This window comes from Opisthocomus hoazin, chromosome 3 (genome assembly GCF_030867145.1).
Source record: "Opisthocomus hoazin isolate bOpiHoa1 chromosome 3, bOpiHoa1.hap1, whole genome shotgun sequence".
In the NCBI taxonomy this organism is placed as follows: Eukaryota; Metazoa; Chordata; class Aves; order Opisthocomiformes; family Opisthocomidae; genus Opisthocomus; species Opisthocomus hoazin.
Window position 1 is genome coordinate 85,715,794 of NC_134416.1, and position 23,921 is coordinate 85,739,714.

The window sequence follows — 23,921 nt, forward strand, 5'->3', positions numbered from 1 at the left end:
TGTGCTTCATCCAAATGAGGAGAGCAGGAGAAAGGAAGCGAGAAATTTGTACTGTTTAGTAAACAGGCAGTCTCTAGGTGGATACAAGACTCTCCTCCCAATTTACTGCTCCTCTCCCTCCTCTCGCCCCCCTTCCTCTGAAATTTGCCTGGGTGGCAGAAGGAGGAGGTGGAAGGGATGACAGCAGCTACCACTTGCAACGGGAAAGGTCTGATCGCCTCCCGCACATCTTAACGCAACAACACCCTGCAAACACACAGGGGAGAGAGAACTGTGTTTTTCAGTAAAGTCACTGTATGCCGGCATTTCCTTGCAGCAGACACACCATCTCTCCTCATCTCTGGTATTCTTGTCTCCCCGAGAGGACGAAGGAAAGAGGGGAGCGGAGGAGCCTGGCCAACCGCCTCCTCCTCGCAGCACTGTCCCCAAGCACAAGCCAGGTGGCAAAATATGTTCTCAAGGAACTTCTAAAGAGCTCTCCGTCACCTACGAATGACTCCCCGAGAGAAACCAGTCCTGGACGCCAGGGTGAAAGCCATTCTCAAGAGCGCTTTCTTTCCATCCATACCTGGTGAGCAGAATGCTGCTGCTTCTGCACAAACCCGGGCCTCATGAGTGTAATTTGGGGTTTTGGCACCATCGCGCTGTGCTTTAAGCGGGCTCATTTTAAACCAGTTAGGACAGAGCAGAATGTAACAATCACACCGACAGCACCATCGACACATACTCTGTCCCCTGTAATGGATGCTGATTGCCTCCTCCTCTCCTGCAGCTTATCTGGCTGATCTGGCACACCACACAGGACCTGGGGAATGCTCTCCTCGGCATCAGGTGGTGCTGCTGTTGCAATCAGTGTAGGCGATTGCAACATCTTGAACAAACATCTCCTGTTATCCCAACAGCTTTGCATGCTAGGATAGTTTCTTATATTATTATCGTTACTACTATTATTGTTATTTAAGGCTGCCATCCTCTGCTGCAGGATGTCAGCGTGCAAAGTAAATCCCTGTGGTTTCAAAGTAGTCTTTCAAAGTGTGGGAATAAACTGATACAGCGACGTCTGCTTAGATACATAGACAGTGAGAAACTGCAGGTCTCAGAGGCCCCTTATTCATCTCAGTGAGTTACTAACTTGGCAGCTCAGTGGTACTAGTAACTAACAACTCCAAATGTCAGCTTTGTCAACTATTCCACTGTAGATCAAAGCATGTGCAAAAGGGAAGAGACGATGAAGATTTTTCAGCGTCTTCCCTAACATTCATTTTGCAAGCAACTCTTGTGAAAGTGGCACTGCTTAAACTCCGTCTCAATCTGCTTCCCAAAGCCTGAACCCAAAAGCAAAAGCAGAGCAAAAGAGGGCATCCGACTTTCAGGGAGCTAGAAGGCATGCCCAGCAGTCAGAAAATATATTTATACTTACTAACTTTATGGGAAGTGCAAAAACTAATTTGCTCAAACTGGGAGAATCTGTAGCTGTTTTATTACTACTAACATCTTTGAAGGACCACTGCATACTCTGGGCGTAAGTACTAACTTACCAAATTTTGAAATTCACAAGGTTCCTTCTTAAGACAAAAATAACGATTATTCTCAAACCCGGCAGGCAGAGAATTCTTGTTTTCCTCTGTTTGTGACTATGTTTACATTTGATTTACCCAGAAAAGCAGTGGGTTTCATGCGAAAAACAATGAACATAAAAACATTTATGCCTGCTCTTAAGCCATCCCTCGTGGGAATAGTTTCTTTTATTACATGTCGCAGCTGGATCAGGATTTCTATTGAAAATACTCAAACTAATATAACAAACTGATCAAAGCAATAGGAGTTTGAAATACCAGGTGCAAATGACCATATTTCCATTCCTCTAATCTGAAAGTGGCCAAATAATTTCAACCATTGTATGAGCATGTATAAAACTCCTAAATCTGACCTGTAAATTGTTGAACTGTTATCCATAATATTTTTCATTCTTGTTAGGCTACACAGTCACAAGGCCTTTAAATGCATGCTTACATATGTAACTACAAAACAACAGTAATGTGTTAAATAACTGTAGCAGTCCAAGTAAAAGAAACCCAGCATCCTTCCTCGGATAACACTATTAGAGACATTAAAAGAATGAAAAAGAAGACGATGACATTAAAAGAAAAAAAAGAGAGAGGGAGAGAAATTCAGATCTGGCTTTGCAGCCCAACCCAAACACACCTGTCTGGTTTCAGCAGAGCAAAAAGATGCTCAGTACGTCACGGGGATGGGAGCAAACGCTACAGTGCAGACACCGCCCCCCAGAAGACACAATTGCAAGTACACGTGATCGCTGCTAGGAACTCACAACATTCACTATGTTCTTCTTCGGGGAATTCTGGATTATCCTTTCGCATGGAGATTTTTCTGAAGCTGCCGGATTGCTCACAAGTCCTCACTGGCTTTCCTCTTTCAAATACAGTAAGATAGAGCTGTAAAAGAACAGCAAAACAAAGTAAGAAAGGAAAGCAATGAATAAAAAGAGGAAAATCCATAACGCTGTTTAGCAAATGAACAACAGATTCCTACACCTCCTTGAAACAAATGCATTTTTAATGAGCTCCTAGGACGGAGATTCCAGTACAGGGTGAGCGTATGTCGAACACCGATCGAGGATAGTAAGAGTCATTTGCTCTGTGCTTCTTATTATGAACCATTAAAATGCAGTTCAGAGTTGCTGAGGCAAATACATAATTACAGTAGTTCTTGGATACTTCTGTTGCCATAACAAGAGGAAGAAAAATCTACTCGGATTTGTTGTTTTGAAAAGTGTCTGCAAACAAAGCCCACGGTGTGCAGAGAGATCCTCACAGAAGATTTTTGTTCTCAATGAACTCCTCTAAGGGGACGCCAACAGCTATCTATTTCTGTGGTTGTCTGTAATATTGCAACAGAGGAGTACTGAAACCAAAAATACACACACTCGCCATTCCTCAGTAGGAAATATTTTTCACATCTGAGATTTTTAATATTGTGCGGTTCTTTCATACTTATTTTTTTGACAGAATTTCTTTGTGGACCAACTCTTCATTTTTTTGACCTACTGAACAAGGTATCTGACTATCCTCAGCCTTTTTACTGGGGTCTGGGAAAAATGCTGTGCTACATTTTAAAGTGAATCCCCCACAGAATACTTAAAATAGCGCGTGTATTTCCACAGAGCCCACATTGAACATTTTTTCCTTCATCCAGGTTCCAATGGTCTACTCACGCTTCCTAAATTCTTAGTTTCACTTCATGCCACAAACCTTTCCTATCTCCTTGACACAAGGCTCTTCAAACATTTCACATGTAACTTCAGGACTCATGCACACAAATTCCCATCCTTCCAGCGCTAAGGTGGAATCCATGTCCCCAAACCAAAAACATGTGCAGGACAAAAGTCTACACCTGAGACAGTGCAAGCTCTCTTTACTCTCCATGGAGGAAACGAGGCAATCTAGAAAATGATTAATTTGACCTATCTTAAGCATCTGCTTTAGGACAGAATGAATCACTCTAGAAAAGTCTGCTTCTCTCCCTCCATAAAGTGAGTCTAGACACTGAGCTCAGACTAGATGGCCGTACACGAATGCAGATGAATCTCACCTTACATGAAGGCAGGAAACCAGTCAGACAGACGGACAAGAGCAGTTCATGGGTGAAGAGCAGAGGAAAGCAACTCAGTGGTAGTGGGCAGAGGAAACTACTCAAAAAAGTTTACAGCCCTCAGACAGTCTTAGCTGAACATATAAAGCAACAACCACAAAACCTTCCAAAACCCAAACCAGTATTTGCTTAGCTGATCCAGCTTTGGTGTAAGAATCATAGAATCATAGAAAGTTTGGGGTTGGAAGGGACCTCTGTGGGTCATCTAGCCCAACCCCCCTGCCGAAGCAGGGTCACCCAGAGCAGGCTGCACAGGACCGCATCTAGGTGGGTCTTGAATATCTCCAGAAAGGGAGACTCCACAACCTCCCTGGACCGCTACTGGATTTACTGGCTGAGGCTAAGTCCTCACAGAGCAGTGTCCATGAACATTTGCCATCTCCTCCAGCTGGCTGGGACTCTTCATGGTGCGCTGGCAACAGTGATGATCATCAGCGTCAGATACACATCTTTGTCCTCTCCCTGATGGATTGTAGCATTGCAAGATACCTGTTAGAAAAGCCTTCCTGGCTTAAGAAACTCCACCCTGGAAGTACAGCTCCTGTGTTACTGCAACCTCAAGATCCTTCAGATACCCAGGTCTTGGCCAAACTTCCAGGACTTTGGTCAACAGCTTCTATCCTATACTAAAATGGGACTCTGCTGCTTAACTGACAGAGAAGCACACTGTCTGACATGTTCTCACAAGCTTTTTAACTTTCGAAAGAAGATCAAGAAGACAAAAAAACCCAAACCCTTTTTTATGTCAACCCTCAACATTTTGCTTAACCCAAAACCATTTATTTTCAAGCCATTTATTTTTTCTTTAAATTATGTGAATCTCAAGATTCAAAAAAAAACGCACCCCAAGCTCAAAATACTCAAAATGTTTTGCTTCTAAGTGTCAACATTTTGTTTCTAAGCGTAGAAATGAAACATTTCAGCATTTTCAAAATTATTTGGTTTTCTCCCCAATAATTTGACGATCCAAAAATCTCCTAAAAATTCCATTTTTTAATCTTCATTATTTCATCCCAAAATTCACCAAATGCCTATCTCTTGTCATTCAACATTCAGGGAAACCCGAAAATGGATTCTAAAGGACTACGAGAAAACATTTCACTTTTATGGCAAAATTAGATGGCTTCCAATTATTTTTAGTAAGCGCAGGGAAGTTTACTCCATGCGTATCTTGTCTCTCACACCAGATTTTGCAGCTCCCGCTTGCACAGACTCCTCTGAGCTTCCCTGGAGAGTCAGCTGTATGTAATACTGGGCTGAAACCCACCGCACTCAGTGGAAGTCCCCCCGCTGACTTCAACCAGCAGGATTAGGATTTTGGTTCTGTTGAAGTTAAACAAGGCTCCGATTGCCTACATCAGGGCTCCGATCACTGAAACAGGAGCAAGTGTTGTGTGCTAGCTACGCAGTTACCTTGCTATCCGTCCGGAATTTGTCACGCAGACCCCTGCCAGCGCGTGGACATGGGAACAAGTCACAAGCAGCATCTGTGCAATACAGCGCAGTGATGCTCTGCGCTAGCTTTGCTTGCCCATGTACTCCTATTTCATGGGAAAGATGACATGAAGCAAGGCAGCCTACCCCTCCGGGAAAAAAGGGTGAGAGACCTCGTATTTACGCTCGGGTGCCTTCGCACCACACACACAGCCAGTTATTATGGAGCAGATGATGCACCGTAGGTTCACAAGCTAGTTTTATCTGCCACAACTTGCTCATTTGACCTTACCCTTAGGCACTTCTTTCTGCGAGGGGCAAGGCACGACTGCCCGCAGATGTTCCCGGACATTTTTCTACTTAAGATTTAAAGACAATACAGCACAAACTTCACGACGCACAGGGAGACACCTCGCTTCTTGAAGCACAGTCCTTGCCTCAAGAGCAGAGCACTCATTCCCTAATTGGGACAATCTTTTTGCTGTGCAGATCTGATGGGCTGCGATGACGTGCTCTTCTCGGAACACGTGAAAGGGTCGTAACTTGGAGGGACCATCAAGGAAGGCTGGTTTGCAGCACAACCAGGTTTTAACCAGGCTTTGCAACTGAAGTTTCAACATGATCAATGAATCATTATCACATACACAGTTACCCATCACATCTGAGCTATAAATGGGAAGTGTTACGCAAGAAAACCGTTTTTCATGGTCCCACAGCATTATGGTTATTCAAATATCACAGCATAGCCCTGCCTTTGAGAACTAAAAAGGACATCGAGTTGACAGATTAGAAGTGCAATTGAGAGATGAACAGACCTCCAATCAAAGAACATGGAAGTACTTCTTGGGAGTATTTAGATACTAAAATTGGACCCCAGGGCAATCAACAACCAAGAAACACAGTACAAGCGAGCAACTGCAAATTGGCAAAACTGAAAACCAGAAGTCGGCTCTGTGCAATACCCTGTATTTATTCCGAGGAAAGGTCATGCTCTCCATTTTGCTTTGAAGAGCAGACAGCGAGAGATCACTGTTTTTCCAGTCCTTTCCTGCAGGTTTTTAATTGCCATTCCTTGCTGTCTTGCATCATGTAATTTGGTTTTCCTAATTCACAAATCAGCATAAGCTAATAAAACTGTTTAAGAGATGGCAGCGTTGTTCCCAAGTTGTTTCGTTGGTCGCTATTATCCCACAACTAATCCTTCAACTCAAATAAAACTGTAATTCATTTCCTCCTTTATTCTCCCTCCGCATAAAGTAGTTTTAGACAGGTTCAATCCTGCCTCACCGCAAATGGGAAAGGCAAGGATGTATCTTCCTGCAGCGTGTGTGATTTCAATTACCTAATGTGTATATGATCTGTCATGCCAGGAAAAAACTTCTACACTATTTTCAACAGGTTTAGCTGATTTTACACATATAGAAGAGATTGTAGTAGAAACAAAAAAAACCCCCACAAACCAACCAAGAATTAACTATCTTTTAGATTTCAAGTAATAAATGTTTCTCTACACCAGCCATGCCAAACTTCATCCATCTGAAAATCTCCTGACATTTTGTCTAGTGTACAAAAGACTTAAATCACAATTCTGCCTACTTCAAGGCTACAGTGAAGGAATATCACTTTAGCACAAAAGAGGTTTCATCTGCATAAAAGAAGCAGGCATTGCTCTGATTTCTGTTTAGCATTCATTCCTTGTATAAAGCTTGATTCTCCACAGCTTTGTCACGTAAACAAGCACTTCCCATGGCTTTGCATGTGGTGCATAATGAAATGCCCAACTTCACAACACGTTACACCCACTTTGTGCAGGGTGAATAACTGTATCCGGGTGCAAGTGAATAATAAATCAGGTTGTCAGCACTTGGCATATCCTGCAGGTCCTAAACCAGAAAAACAGCATGCAGATCATGGGGCTCAGCCAAGGAAGCAAACTATCCTACCCTGCAATTTGTAGTAGAGGGAAGATGATGTATGTTACCTTCCCCAGCTCTGTGGACACATCAATGGGCCGTCCCAGCCCTGCGCATCTTTCCTGTGTGAATGGCATTTCCATTGCAAGTACTTACTGGGAAAATTAAGTGCTGCAGGACCATCTGTCTGCAAGCACCAGACAGACAGGACCAGCACGTGCAGCTGAAGGGGTAGGGCTGCAGCTCACACCCTCCAGTGCAGGAGCCACTGCTGAAGATGACCGCTATTCCTGCACAACTAACGTGAACTGTTAGTCATCTAGAAATCAGTGTCCCAAGATTTAACCTAAAAAACCACTATTCATCAGTATTTCATCCACAGCAGATATTTTTCCTGACTTAAGGCTCAGGTATCCAACCGTCATTTTAGCATCAACCTATGCAAGCGGACTGGGAATGGGCTTTCTCAGCCCTTCAAAACCTGGTATCCGGAAACCATGGAAGCAACTTTGTTCCCAGGGCAGCCTCCGCTGCTCTCATTACACATTCCCTCACTCTGACACCTTTGAACAAGCGATCAGAAAATAGATGAAGGTTCATCACCACAGGGCCAGTTGTAAATATGAAAAAAGGCATGCCAGCTCAAACTTCATACTCTCCATGTACACAATATCTAATAACAAGAACAACTCTGACTCGGACCTCTGAGACGTCACCTTTACACAAACAGCAGCAATCACAACCGTACTCGTGATTTGTACTTCAGTAACACCCAGTTTTTCCAACAAGACTTGAGGTTAAACTGTGTTTAGCCTTGTGCTCCACTCACTGTGATTAGTTTCAAAGCTCTACAAGATTTTCCCTACAAACAGCGTGCAGCATAAAGTATTAAAAGAGCAAGTAAAGAGGTGGGCAGTGGGTGCAACACACACGCCAGGTGAAAAGAAAACTAACAGGAGCATGTCTAGGTTGTTTTGTCTAAGAAGCAATAATACAGAACTAGAAGAAGAAAAATACCTTGCAAATACCTCCTATCAGATATCAATAACACATTTTTAAATAAAAATCCATCATCTCATTAACATCAGCACCCCCTATTTGCCACTTTCTCATGGCTATCAAAGCAGGAATGGGAGGGAAGAAGGGGGATTTCAACACTGATTTACATTTCTCTTAGTACGCCAGCTTTCTTCATTCTCACACAGAGGTTTTAAGTAAAAACAACTCTACTGCCCGTGTGTTTGTAACACAGTCATTCCTACAGGTCTTCTAAGCAGAACAAAGTGGAAAAAGAACACAAATGGTCCATAACGATTCAGGCTCACAGCCAGTAATGTTGAACAGATACAAGCAATAAAAATAACCACTGTGGATGCTTCTGTCACACCACATAAATATTTTTCTTTTTCTTTTGTGGAACCTGTTATGCAAAAAATGCAGCTCAGCCGTGAGTTGAGACAATGAGCCTCCTGCGATCTGAAGAACTGCAGCACCCATGTAACTTGTCACAGATGAGAACAAGCCGCAGGGGTAGGCCTTGTTTAAACATACAGGCATCTCACAGACGATGGCCACAGCTCTCCTGCAAACAGACGGTGGTGAATATCAATCCAAATGCTGAGTCCTCAAGCGTAGCAGCACCAAAACCAACGGCCGAGGTTCTGTTTGTTTGCAATATTTTAACCAGCCAAAGGTAAACCACCTGAAGAAGACAGTTCTGTGGGTTGTAGCATCAACAAATACCAGCAGAAAGGCTTGACATTTGGCAGCAGCAGTAATCCCAGCAGATGCCCACTGTAGCGATTCCCTGGGGCCGCTAAGATTTGAGCTGGGGTCGTGGCCTCTGCTTCACTGGGCTCAGCCACAGGTTCCCACAGCTATTTGTCTGCCTACTTACACAAAGCTTTTAGGGAGCAGCTTCCCCGTAGCCTCTACCCGTGGAGCAGGTTGGGCTGAGGAGGACCCGAGCGCACGAGCCACCAGGCACAAACAATGCCACCACGTGAGCTTCGCTTCCTTAGGAAGTCAGCCCAGAACCCACCCTTAACCTTCTCCCTGCTTCCAGCGCAGCCACGTCTTCTGTGCTGCTGATGCAACGTGAAACACAGTGCTGGAAAACAAAGGCACTATTGACTAACTTTTTTGCAGGATTAAGATGACTATGCTAGCTTACAACAGAGACTTCAACGATTTCAACACTGAGCGCTAAGTAACAGGAACACGGCTTGGCAATAAATCCAGAGATTACCTGTTGAAACATTAATGGCAAACACCTTTTGATGTGGGCTGCTTTATGTGGTGCAAAAGCCAGCACTGTAATTATGCATTTCCTTTCTATGAATCTAGTATTTAAAAGTAAAGTATTACTTGGGGGGGTGCGCACGCCTATGTATGTGTGTGTGCATGTGCGTGCATGCGTGTGCGTGTTACAGGAAACACTCCACAGCTGAGCCTGCGATTTACCAGCGTAGCTGCACGTAGTAAATCTGCAACAGGGGACCTCAGCCGTTTCATTCATCATGCACCAAGCAGAGGGCTACAACAATTGCCACACTTCAGGCAAATGCCAGCGTGAGTCATACCAGCCGGAGTGCAAACATGTTTGCTGTTGAGTGAGTCAGAATATCACATCCTGAATTCACAAACCTTCCTACAAATAATAATTTCTGAAATTGTTGCATTTCTTTAATACAATGCAATTTTAAGCACGATGCTGAATCTGTAAAGGCTTTCCTGACTGTGAAGAAAATGATTTTCTCCTTTTCCCTTTTGTTCGTGATTACACGTACCTAACTATAGTGGTAGGCTGTTCACGGTGACTGAAGTTGTAATTGTGTCTATTCATACGTAGCAAAACCCAAACATGGCTAAAAACGTGTGACAAATGAGAGGTGCCTAAAAAAAGAAGAAAAGAGAGGAGAGAACTAAACCCAAGCTATACAACCTTCTTTTGCTTCCTGTATCTGCTTTCTCAATCGGCACTTCTCTGATCCTCTAATTCTGACATGCTTTAGCACGTTCCGCATTCAGAGAAAAGGACCGTCACGCTGGCATGGGACACAGACCAGCGGAGCAAAGGGGTGAGACATGCTGGAGAAGCGGCGAGAGGGGCCACGGCAGCACGCTGCACGCTGGCAGGGAGGGACCGGGTCTGCCACCGTGCTCAGCAGCGTACCTACACCCCGTCCCTGCTTCGAGAAGCGCTCAGCCTCAGTACAGCATAACAGCGATCATTCCTCCTCGAGAACAAGAACATACCTGGTAACAAAATTAATGCACTGAAATAATTGGTAATGATGACCTACAACTGCCTTTAATTCAGGAAAGCATCTGAATCAGAAATCACGCAAGTGCCTTTTGAAACAGGGCTGAACTTTAGGATACGACAAAATTTATTCAGGAGAGTGCAGATAAAGATGTGTGATGTCCCTGCGAGCAAGGGAAAAAAATCTTGTCATTTTGTGTAAGGTTGGGGGGGTTGTTTCTAACTTGATTTTCAGTTAGGAATGTATTCTCATCTTATACAAAAGGGAATCCATACACATACAAATCTCCTTACATCAAATCAAGTCGGTCTTGCTTTCTCCTACTTGTTTTGTGGAATAACCGCTCAGAAGTTCATTTCTGTTACCTTTCTCAGGCAAAATAAAAGGCCTTTTAGAAAAATTTTATTGCTAAAACAATTAAATTCTCCTGGGAACGACTTCGTTACGGAAATGAAGTGACAGCTTCTTTTATCTAGCCAAGCAGCAAGTCTGCATTTATAAAAGGCATTCTGTGCACAAAGTACAGCGAGTGGGAGGACGTGAAAATGCTATTTTTAATCCTGATTTCAGCATTCCTCCCATACAGATCTCCTGGAATAATAACAGCAACAACAATAACGATAATTAATAATGCCAAAAAAGGAGTATCATCTTAAAGGTGAGTGGCATGCGAGAAAGGAAATTGTAGTTAAGTACTTGTAAGATTTAGGAACAAATGTAAGTTTCTTTCAAATAAACTGGCATCGTGCCATGAATTTCACAGGATTTGAGATGTGCCCCCTAAATTTTATACTGTAATTTTTAAAAAAAGGCAGTAAATTATCATTATGCTCAACATATGCTGCATCTCTACCATTTGTTTTCTTGCAGCAATTGATATTTTCAGAAACACCACTAAATGAGAAGTTAACTGTGGAGCTGATGCTGTCACTATGTTTGGGTAAGGGACCATGACAGCTTTTAGAACTGGAGAAGAAAGCAAACCTTGAGAAAATCCAGGGCCAAGTGATGTTTTCAAGTACAATGAGAACAAAGGTAGGATGCAGGCTTTGGCCCAAAGCTTAAAAAAAAGACACTTGAAAGACCCTTCTCTGTTTCGCTGACCTTCGGACCTATTCCTCAGGACACTGTCACAGTGCAAAGATGGTGAATTAATGCACACCAAGAAAGCGTGGGCCAAATCCTTCCTCTCTACCAGGAATACACCGGCTCCAGTGAGCCCGGTGTGTAATTATCCAAGGGCAGAAGTTAGCCCTGATTATCAGAGGACTGTTTTTCAGTTGTGCTATCATCTACCAGCAGTAATTAGGACAAGCCTTTGCATTTCACACCTAATAAAAATTAGCAAGAATGAGCAGGCAGTAGCAAAACGCATGGAAGGCGCACGCCCGGTGAGGTACAACGTGAAAGCTGCTGGCGCAGTCGCGCCTGGAGTAACCCACTACTGGAAAGCCCCCATTTCACACGGTATCAGAGCAAGCGGGAGAAATCACACACGCCGTCTCTCCCTCTCTTACACTCGGCAGCTCTAACACAGAAACACATCGGAGTCTGGCACTGACTCATCTTTCAAACTCAGGAGCCTCCCTCAGCACGTGTGCCCGCACACCCCCCCCCCCGCACAACCCTGTCTCATGCTGCTGCCACGGGGCACCAACCTTGTCCACGTGATTTCCCTCCGGGTCTTTAGTCCACTTTGTTGGAATTGCAAACCCCTCAGCAGCAGCAGCATGAAACGCACAGGAACAAACACAGCACCCTGGGCATGCTACCCCTCTCCCGGTGAAAAATCTGCCACCTAACTACTCAGGTACGATCTCTTACTGAAAGCCGTCATTTAAGGACCATGCAGGGCATGCTTGGAGGAACTTCCACTCCCTCACCCTCCTACAAGATGCATTTTCACGCCATTAACCTTTAATTGCCTTTTATACAGTAAAATTTAAGTCTACTAAAACATAGAGTTTGAATTTGATATTTTGATCACCTCCATAAGCTGCATGGGAAACGTATGGTGGTAACAGAAAAAAAAAAATACGTAGGACTGGAATAAGTTAGCCCCATTTTCCTTTTTTGTCCATTGCTTGCTGCCAAACATGCTTGCTGCTGGTCATTTGCCTAGCTGGCTGCCAGCGAATGCTCAGCTGGGCACGTCACCAATGTTTAACCCTCAATAAAATTAAATCACACCAATACTTAACACTCATTTAGGGTTTTACATACTGTGAACACTGTAAAAAAAAAAAAAAAGAAAAAAATGAACTGCACGTTCCATAACACTCCTGCAAGGTAATTTGAGTGTTGTTATTCATACCTTATGCAAAGGGGAATTTCACTGGAGAAGGGATAACTGACCTGCCCAAAGCTATGCAACACAGGTACTCCTGTTTCTTGGTTCCCTCCTTTTTCCAAATGACCAGTTTCACCCTTTCCTGAAATTCAGAGAGAGTCACAGACCTGCCTTGATTTCTGTCTCTTTCTGCTGCTGAAGGAAAGGAGGGAGCACATCTCTGCACCCAGAGCTACAGATTTCACGTGGGTGGTGTGAGAGTGGTCCCTGGTTGCATCGGCTTGAGGTGGACCAGAATTGACTGGAGCTGACCAGAACTGACTGGAGCTGCGGCACTCCTGTTTCCACCTCCCTGCGGCAGGCAGGAATTAGCTGCAGAGAAGAATTTGGTCTGTGGGAACATTATGAGCCCTTTGCCCAAAAGACAACCAAGTTTTGGTCTCTGCGGATGCCTTCTAGGACAGCAGGGAGGACAGCAGAGGACTCAGCAGTGTATGTATACCACACACCTCTCCTCATACTTCCCCTCCCTTCCCTTTGACTGCAAAAAAAGGGTACGATTGAGCAAATAAAGGTTTTATCCCAGCGGCTGTGCAGGAGCAGTGCCCACTGCCTGCTCTTGCAGGCTGCAGCCACCCCTGTCAGCTGCCGAGTGACAGAAAAGGTCACGCTGGGCTTGCCTGCAGCCGGCACTGCTGCTGGTGCGTCAGATGGGCCTGAATTTTTTAACCTCTTTGAGGTGAAAACCCTCATGTCACAGGCTGGACAAGAGAGTAATGTAGTCAGAGATCCTGTTACAACACCATCCTGCCCCGCCACCAACAGCCACAGCGTAGGTGGGACCCAAGCATGCTTACTACATCAGAAATCACAGTTTTCCTACCTGCAATAGTTCTGTACCCTTATGCGCAGTGACACGATTCAAGCAGAAACCTTACCTGCTAGCATTGTGGATGAAATTATCCCAGTTAAAAAAAGGGCTTTTACTGGCAAAGCTCATCCCAGATCACAGACCAAGTAAGCCCTACCTAAGATCAAAGTACTTCAACTGGAAAAGCACTTGAACGTGTTGATCAGCTCCCAAACTAAGACAAGGCTTAAGTAGAGGGGTTTATCTCACCTAACCTCTAACTTTTAACCACATTTGGTTGGGTCAGGGCCAACTTAGTGTAACCAGATCCTCAGCCCTAGCTGCAGGTTTTGGTTGCCCTGAAGCTCAAGCCAAAGCCTCTTTAGCTATCCCACCTAAGAGTGCCGTCACCCCTGCAGATCAGCAGATGAGCTCCACAGTTTAAGTGGATTAGCTGTGCTGAGCAACTCTGCTACATCCAGTTCTTGTGTCAGCAGCGCTCCAGCTTCAGTCGGCAATGATCTTATATTCAGCTGCTCCGGGAGATTTTGCTGCAGAGGACCGAGCTGGGCTAAGGACAAACCTGAGTCGTTCCCAGGCCCTGGGAGAGAAACGGGCTTGCAGCTCGGGCTTGGTGGGTACCCCAAGGGCCTCAGTGAGCCAGAAGCGTGCACAAAGATTGCCCCCTCCCGCATCCTCTCCTGGCACCAGGGTTTGGGTTTGGCTTTCCACTCCAGCGTGCAACTAGGATGAAAAACCTTGGCCTGACACAGCACACAGTGCCTTGTCATGACTTCTTACACAAAATCCTCAGCAGCGGCACACAGCAGAGCCGTGCTTAAACTGACTCAGTAACAGCACGCCCTTCGTGATCCCACCTACCCTAGCCACCTATCTTAGGCTGCGAGGAACAGCCTCTGTTGTGGCTTAACAGCTACAAAACTTGGTTCCAGCAAACTTCTCTCAGAAAGCAACGAATCACCATTTCCCAGGTACACCATATCCTTCTCTCAGCCACCCCTCCCAAAGGCAGCCGGCAGAAGCGCCGCATAACATAACATCATCAGTGTGAAGTTGTAACAGTGTGGGAGAATGTGGCAATTCATGGAAAATGTCATCGACCAAAAGGCAATTAGCAGCAACTCTAAATGCAGAAGCAGAAGGGAGTGGTTTCCTAACAAAACAAGCCTTGGTAAAAAAACATTAAAGAAGAAAAAAAAACCTACCCTAAAACTTGCTTTCCTCAAAAAAGCAGCATTCTCAGGAGACTGAAAGCATGCAAAAAAAAAAAAAAAAACAACTCTGTGAAGTTTTCTGTAAAGATTATTCTTTACAGGCAGATTTGGCAGCCCTTTCTGCTCTGTCTCCTAATGCTATGGAGTATAACTATGTTAAATCAATAAGCAAAGCCACTCCAAGTGTTGGGGCTTTTTTGAGGTTTTCTAGGCCAAGGGAGGAAGCAGTGCGATAGGAAAGTTTTCAGAAGTGGGAGTTGTGCCTGCCTTGCTTCTAATTGTAGTGAAACTGTCAACCTCTGTGCTGTGTTTCAAGACTTTACACTTCAAAATCATTCCCTCTGTGCTTTGAATTGCTGTACTTTTAAGCTAACTACTTCTAAAAGTGCTGTTTTAAAAAATGACATCTTCAACCACATTTAACGTTGAGAATAAATCTAAATTTGCAAAGTCTCACTGGGTCCCTGCAAAAGTGCAGACTTTTTTATCGTACTTGACAGCCAATCTCTTCAAAATGATTTGTGCAGAAATTTAGTTTAAATTACCTCATATCAAGATATTTAAGAGAAAACGTCATACTCGTTACAAGCTATAAATAATGATGTTCTTTTTACCCTAGATAAAAAAAAAACAACATTCAAGCAGCAAACAACATTGAAACCAATTAGTAATCTTACAACCTAAAATCCTACCTACATGCAGGCATGTATTAATCATATTTGAGAATGAGCTCCAGACGCACGTGGCTAAAATAACTGAACTAGGCTGACTTGCTTTCTCCCTTGTAAACCGCCAAAAGAGAAAGCGGGTCCACACACTACGGTGAGAATGACAGGCACTCACTGCCCTTGGAAATATGTTCTCTGCCTCTGAGCGCTCAACTCAGGGAATCCCCCCACCAATGCCAGAATGGTAAATTCACTGATAAGCCAATGTGCTACATAAGTGTCTCTTCAGTGCCCAGACCCAACCTAGTTAGGAGGCAGATACCTGCCAAACTGCACAGAGCTGAGGGAGCCGAGCGCTTTACAAGTGCCTCTGCGTACATTTGTTATTTCAGGGTAATTAGGAGGCCATGCTCCTTTCACACTGTCATGAAACAAAGAATTACCTACGCTGCTTTGGCTTTAATGATTTTAAAGTAGAGAAGATCATTGCGGGAGAGTAAAGACAGTTAGGTTCAGTAAGGTCTAAGTACATTTACACTTTGTTGCTCAATGTGGTAAAACCAATTCAGGGTAATGTTTACTGCTAAATATCTGGGGAGATGGCGAGCAGGCATGTAAGCAGCTCAGAGCATGCAGGCTCAGTCAGCTCAGCCAGGAGCTATCTTCTAGCTAGTGTGACAGTGCCCAGCGCAAGGAATCCCCCAGACTGACTCCAGTTCCCAAGTAATACTTTCACTAAACAGAAAATTATACTGTACCTTGTGGGGCTGAACAACTTTGAAGTATTACCTCGAGGTTTGCCAAAGTTTGAGGTGTTCCAGATGTCAAGTTTCAATCTAAGTTAATCAACTTTTCACATCCTTCTCCCGGACTCTCATCTCTCTGGTTTAAAGGAGGTCAGCACAGTACTTAACCCTGGGAAAAACACTCCTAACCATTGCTCGCGAATGACTACCCCCCATAGCATTTGGAGATCAAATTAATCACCTTGCAAGAAGTCCCACCCCACTCTTTGCTCACCACACGATGGATGCTTGGCTGGGCCAAGCTGAAGTGCTACAAACAAGCTCCTACATTGGCATGGCTTATTTCTGCATGTGGGAAGCAGGGATATGTGGCCTTCCCTCTGCATTCCTCTCATCACCATTTCTCCATGCATGGATATGATTCCTCCCCACTTCCCAGTCCAACAAAAAAAAGCCTTCACCATACAGGAGCGATGCTGGCAAAGTGCCTTCTACTCCAAACTCCAGCCTGGGGAAGAAGTGACGAAACGCTGCCATGTCACATGGGAAACAGCTGAGCTATCGCAAACAACAGCCAGCAACCCTTCTGACTAACCAGAAAGTGCCCAACCCAGTTCTAGTTTCCAAGTGGAAAGGCTGCCCTCCACTCCCCCTTCAGACTCCAGCAGAGCTGGATCACCTTCTCAAATATCCCTTCTCCGCCACAGCAGTCCAGCAAACATTACCATCTAATCGTTCCCACAGTACACAAATCCCTTCCTGGCTTGGCGCAAGGTGAGTACAAAGTTTTTGCTAATCTTGCATTTATTTTATTCCCCCCCCCTTCTTTCCACGTCACGTGAATCATCCCTGTTTCCCAGCATCGAAAAATTAATGGAAGAAGCAGCACCCTAGCATCTGCTTCACGCAAGGGTAAGTGGACTGGCCAGCTACCAGAGCAGATTGTTGAAGACTGCCCCAAGCTCCTGATTTTCTTCCCTCAACGTGCAATAAACGTAAGAATTGAATGTGGACATAAATGTAAACCTAGACCCTACCTGCTGATAAAGCAAAGTCTTTCTACTCGCAAAAATGCCGCTAACTGTACACAAAATACTTCAATTTCATGAATTCTCCTATATTCAAAAGCTGACCTGCAGCCTGCCCGAGGCAGCCAATGTGAACTGCACACTCAGCAGAATTGCACATTAAAGACAGAGGGGAAACAGATTCTGCTACAATACAAAATCAGACTGCTAGGAAAGTGAATTGTTTGTGCAACTGTTAAATGTTCAGAGTATTTTGGGCACGCTTCACCACACCAGATTAAAATGCGTCTATTGTGGTTCTCATCTGCAAGGCAGCACTAGGTAACAGGCTCGTGTTATTTGCCCCTTTCGTCACAGGCACAAGCAAAACCAGTGCCTTCGGGACTCTGTCGTACTCCACTATGAAACTTTTCTTTTTAATTAACTGAGGCTACTCTGCTATTTGAAGATTTTACACTCCCGCAATTGCATTAATAGGTTGGACGAGAGTGTATGTGTGTTTGCACGTCATTTCTTCCCAAAATCTCTTGGGAAACTTCAGCTGTAGATCTTGGCCATCAGCATTCATGCTTCTTCTCAGAAGGTAAATGAATTCTGACATAATATTCTAACTTCTTTCTTGGGAAGATACTCTCTCCTTACATGCATACATGTCAGACATGGATTGCGTTTTAGCCAAGTTCCCCTGGTTAATTATTACCAAATCGTTTGACGGTTTCTCTATCAGAAATCAGGTATAAGCAGCTAGGACCTACCTAATAGGACTTCATCTCTAGACAGTTTCATTTCCAGTAACATAAATGACCTTGGGCCAGCTTGCTTCCATGTTGGTTGATACTCTGCTCTGCTGTGACCTCTCTGAGAAAGACAACTCAGGGACCCACTTGTCCCAAACCCACTCTTCTCCTCTTTTAGATTGTTTCCCATTGTAAGTCTACTGTAACTGACCTACAGGCATGAAAGCCACCCTGGGATGTGACTAGCAACCGCTTCTACAGTCTGTATTACTATTATTATTTACATGACCATTATGAACATTATTAACAACAGCAAAATATTTCAGTTTACACTGCTAGCAAATTAAATTTTCACATCTATAATCAACAGAATTATGCATACAAACAGACATTTACTCATTTACGCTGGGCTTGGAGATACAAAAAGAGGAAGCGTATTTCCTAGTTGGCCCCATGGCATCTAATACCTAATACTGCAACCTCAAGTTAAGCAGAAGTCTGTGTTAACCCAGTCTATTTTCAGTTATCCAGTACCTTCCAAATTCATGACTAGTTTAATTTAAAAAAAAAAAAAAAAAAAAAAAGGCAAAAAGCTTTCATACCCAGATTTCAAAGACCTAACTGTGTTGCAAGGTGCACAGTAGATTATGCTCAGAGTATTTCATGCCTAAGTATTTTGGGTGCTTCTGCTCAGGGGTGCTTACATTTGTGATTCATGTGGAGGGCCATCTCTAAGAGCAAAAAAAAAAGACTCTGCAACAAAAACGTAAAAATTGAAGTTGGATCTTTGGGTTGAGAAGTGCAGTTATTTTTCACAGGAATTGCACACACCCCATCTACTGGCTTTTCGGAAGACTGAGAATTGTAACAGCAGCAAGGCAAGTTTACCTTGCACTGAGGTTAGTTACGGAGCAATGCCTGTGAGCTTTGTGCTTGATGAAGATACAGGTGGCAACCACCTATCCCAGGTGAGCCACAAAGCAATCCAGAGCTGACAAAATCGTTCAGAGCCTACAACGGTACAAACATAGGTCATATGCTAAAAGAAGAGTCACCCAAATCACCACAGCATGTTGCACATTACAACCGAAACGTAACAGAGGAGTCAGAGAAGCAAATATTCCAGCTGACAAAGGCCTTGGTTGTGCTGCGTGCCCGCTGTGGGGCCTGCCTTGCTGCCCATGGAGCAGACGTAGGGTCACGTCCAGCAGGACAGATAAAGGCGGCAGTCATGCACCCACAGCAGAGACTTTGGTCAGTGCTGCTGTTGTGCCACGGCGGTGGCACTCAGGGAGCAAAGCCACTGTAATTTTTAATTCAAGAAGGTGGCACGCCACTTCGTTAGAGGAACTCACAACAGACTTCAGTCACCAAGTCAAAAAGGGAACTCGAGTTACGCTGTGGCAACCAGGATGTTTGGTCATGGCAAACTGAAGAATCTGCTCGGCTATTCTGAAAGATACTCAAAGCCACTGCAATCTCCCACTCCTCTAGCAGTCTGCAGTGCTTTAATAGCAGATGGCAAAAGTACTGATATTAAATCCAGTGCTAACAGCAGCTGAGAACACTGATAGTTTTGCCACTGGAGTGTCAGATTGTGACACTTTTTTTCCTGACAAATTAGTACAGTTAATATACCCACACTGCAATGCCAAGGATATCAGCCAGAGCTTGCCTGTTGATTCCTAACTCTGCAGTTGCAGGCAGGGGCTCACAGAAGGGGCCAGCAACAACCACAATGTCGATCTGTAGTCTTAGGAGACTAAATACACTGAAATCTGTCAACACACTCTTTATCTTAATGTGAAACTTCCATAGGCAGGTAGGCTGTTGCTGACAGCTGTACTGAAATAGATGGTGGTCCATGGCGTGAATCTGTGGGAGTCTCAACCTCTTCTCACCTGTGACCTACCCTGGATTTCAAAGGAGTTTCTTTAGGCAGCACTTGGTATGAAAACGCCAGTGGCTTTGTCATACAGATGCATAATAGATATGATTTCTAGCAAAAGCTAAAATCACAGAAATTTTATTTGCATATAGGGTCAAAGCTGTTTTGAAAACAGACTTTACAGTTATCTAAGATGTTTGGAGGAACTCACTGTTGCAGAAAGAAAATAATATTTTTCCTTCATTTGCTACTGTCCTCATCACAGAACAAAATCTGCCCTCGAATCCAGCACAACTTCAGCAGAGTGGCCTAGGGTGAGAATGATGTCATGCATTAAATGTGAAATTTTCAAAGAATAGATCAAAAGTTCTTTTTAAAATACTGTCTTTATTCAGAGCATTTAAAACCTACCGTTTGATAAGAGGCTACTGTTGCTGTTGACCCCTTGTTTCCATTTTCGGTGCCAAAGTTGTGAAGGTATAGTACGGTTTTAAGCTGCACATCAGCTGAGGAGAGCACAGTGACGTGAAACTGGTATTTGTATTTTGTCAGTACTGGCGAAGGTGTGTCTGCACAAAGCTGTGGGAACTGTCAGCACCTCAAAGCAATTTAGATCTTTGCTTGTCTGTGTGCCAGGCAATCTTAAGAGCTACAGATCTCTTGCTTCTAAGCGCTAATATCTCAGTAACCTCTGCTATATAAGCTCCCCAAATTAAAACAGCATATCCATCAATTTCTAGGAATACACCACAGCTCAGATGACACATTATTCCAGTGCTTAGTTTCTTCTGGACACAAAGGCATCCCAGAGGTCTTAAAACTCAGCCCTTCTTCAGCTCCAACTGGACCTGGACCAAGTGTCCAGCACTGGCACCAGACCCACAGCAGTGCCAAAGCATTTCAGAAACTAATCCAATAGCTGGGGAGGTGTTTTTAGGAACCCTTTGCAGAAGGCACCTCTGCCAACAAGGTTCAACAAGGTTTCTGCTGGTAACTTGAGAAGACATACTGAATGTCAGCTGGTGTGTTTATCTTCTTTAAAGACTGAACTTCCTTTCAAAGAACTTCTAATAGGGCAGATTACTGGTATAATACTAATGGAAACTGATCAAAAGACCCTAGATTCTTTGGCTGGCTTACCTTAAAACCTTTTCCTGCTTTAGTTTCCATTCAAAATATATCAAAAGAGTATTCCTATCAATGGAGGGCCTATAAACTAAGCATTTAAGGAGGTGGGGAAAACTACATATAAAACTGGGTTGTAGCTAAAAATGCCAGAACGCCCCCCGACCATTTTAAGGACTAGCTCCACAGATTTTCACAAGAGCTACTTTGGAAAATAAAACAGAGAACCATGCTATATAAGGACATTTGAAAATACTATTCCTAATCTGCAAAAGGTATTTTCTTCTCAGTTGCCATCACGGTTCATTTGGCTATAGACAAAAATGGCTGGCAAACTAGCGTAAAAAAGGAACAAGTAAATACTGGCATTTTAAGCACTAAGTGAAGATAAACAGCAGTGGTCAAACAACAACCAGCCAGCTCTCTCTCCATGACTATTGGAAGGGATAACGTCCTGGAACCACCTGGATCAAGGCTGTCAATCCATTTAAATGCAGAAATGCTTTCATGATTTCAAGGCAAAACAAATATTTCTTTTTGTCTGCACACTTTTTAGAAAACATCAACAGTAACTACAGGGCAGAACATACATGCCTATTAACAAAGCCAACAACAATTACTGCTATGTCTAAGAATCAACAAGAAAAACACATACCAGTGTATTCCAAAGGCACTTGCTCACAAAGCAAAGTCACGCCACGCAAGCCCAAGCACAGAAACCCGATAGTATCTCATGATTTATGTTCTCTCAGCAGGTTGTACTGGGTCCTCCAGATTCCAGGCTTGCCTTTGAAAGCAATTAAATTTCTAGCACTTCTGGGAGCGACAAAAGCTCTCACTGTGAAAACCCGCATGCTGCACTCACGCTGAGTTTGCAGCCTGGCAGACTGAAACAACGGCACCAAGAGAGGTGTGAACTTCCCCCACTTAACTCATCTGGGAGCGTTAGTCCGTGAAGGGCCATCTCTAAACTTTGAAGCTATTTCCAAATTCTGTCTTTGTCCAGCACCCAAACAGCCAGCTGCCACTGTGATGTGGAGAACGTTTGCAAAGCCCCCTCTCAGCCTGGAAAGACAAATCCTTTTCCTCACCAGCCCGCATGCAACTCTGCAAGTTCAGCTAGCGTGAACTACTCTAATTACTCAGCAAGACAGAGTATCCTTACTTGCATTACAGCATGACCAGAAATCGTGACAAAACCTGGGTCCTGCTGTGCTACACACTGTACAAACCTACACTAGGAGACGGCACCTGCTCCATGGAGTTTACAAGCTGTACCTGAGGGAAGGTAAGGGCACGAAGCACATGTGCGAAAGTGAACAACAGGCATTTCACACAACTAGTGTGCGAATGTCGCTTCTGAATTATTATGGTACAGGAATGCTATCTGATCAAAAAAATAGATCTGTGATATGCCCCTGGACGAATAAAACAAACAGAATAGCAGCAAAATCAAACTATTAAACACCCCAGTCCCAGCAACAAAAGCCCCAACGCTGTTCAAACATCAGTGTGCCTGGATAAGGTACAACATCTTTACCTCCTCAAGGGAAAAAAAAAAGCCAAAGCCATTTCCCATCATTGTGCTTATTCTAGCCATATTACAGGCAGAAGTGATCTTGTGAAGCCAGAGCAAGAGCAGTGAGACAGGCTGACAAAAAAGCAAGGCAGCCGGGCGCAGGGAAGGGCGTATCCTGGCAGGACCCAACGGGCTCTGCAGGAGCTGCCCGGGCACCGGATCTCAGCGCCGAGCAAATGCAGAAAGGCAGCTCTTTCCAGGCAGGGTGGTGAAGCCACCTCTTGTTTACTGCAAGGCACCTTGGCCTAAGACCGCACGCAAGGGCACTTGCCAAGGGGTCACTCCTACACGGGGAGTTCAAACACAGTTTACTCCGTGGCAAACACACTTTTCTAAAACTAACGTTTTCTCACATGCCAACTTACTTCTGCGTGTGTTTGGTTTTCAGCATTACTGAATCCTCATAACTCCAGATGAAATCAGCAGGAGTGATGCGTACTCAGCACCCCGCGAAGTCACCAACAGGTGTTCAGATAATTTTATTTTTTACTCATCAGTGTGCCTGTTTCCTCTGTTATACAGTAAGACACCCAACTCCTTGAACACTGTGCAAGTAGGAGACATAGATCATTTCAAAGTGTCATTTTCAAAATGATTTAAGCCTAGTTATGAGAGTTAACCTGGCTCTGTTTCCTTGCTGACAATATCTGTGGTTTCATAGCTGTATTTTTCTGTATGTCTTGCTCACCTATTGCTATGCAAGGATTTACGAATATAGGGAAATGATTTACCAAGGAGACCTGCAAAAAATGACCAGACATGGATTTCTATCAGATTTAGAAGACAATAAATTAGAAAAAACCATTTCCCCTCTTATCTCCTTCAGTTAAAGTTGCAGTCATTTTTAACAACCAGAAGTAAGCACTTTTGGAAACAGATATGTGCTTAAAGAAGCGTACTGGCCGAAGTGTAAGATGCTTTAATGTGCTTTAAGCCCTCTTCAAAATGCTTAACATCTTTGGACAGAAAGTACTGAGCAACTGTGAATTTGGGTCACAAACAGTTCATTGCACATAACAGACACGTCAAAAATGTTAAGGCTAAAAGACAAGGAAATACTAGAAATATGGCCAATTGTGCAACATTTCATCTTCTTTCTTAAATTTGATCACACAAGGTTTTTTTCCACAGGAAATGGTGCCATTCATGGTATAGTAAAGCTGGTGTTACTGAATAAGCAACACTCCGTAGTTTGCTTCATTCTCACTATTAAAAATGGTCCTAAACCCCATGCTTTAAAGACAGGAAATAACCTATTTCCTTATAAGTTATTTTCTGACTGTCATCATATTACCTCACTGCCTGATATACTAAAATTAGCACATGTTCGCAACACCCCTGTGAGAAGGTTTTTTCCCCATCGCAGAGACAGAACTGAGACTCGGAGAGCCTGAGGTTGCGGACAAAGGCCCCTTCCAAACGCAGCTACGCCGCTTGATGAGATCTTCCTCCCACACCCGCACTCAGCACCAGCTGCCCCTCTTCCTGCG

General features: G+C 44.0%; 1 protein-coding gene across 19 annotated transcripts in view; it reads right to left on the reverse strand.

Annotated features, from left to right (window-relative positions):
* The window catches only part of ATXN1 (ataxin 1), a 220,143-nt gene that overhangs the window by 82,880 nt on the left and 113,342 nt on the right, over window positions 1-23,921 (reverse strand). For 16 of the 19 annotated variants that reach the window (XM_075416877.1, XM_075416875.1, XM_075416866.1 and 13 more), the window contains one exon: window positions 2,333-2,456. The exons of 2 other annotated variants lie outside the window; for them this stretch is intronic. The gene's annotated coding sequence lies outside the window, so the exon portion shown is untranslated. Of the gene's footprint in view, window positions 1-2,205; window positions 2,225-2,332; window positions 2,457-23,921 lie in introns of those variants that run through there. One more of the 19 variants, XM_075416883.1, reaches the window with a different exon arrangement.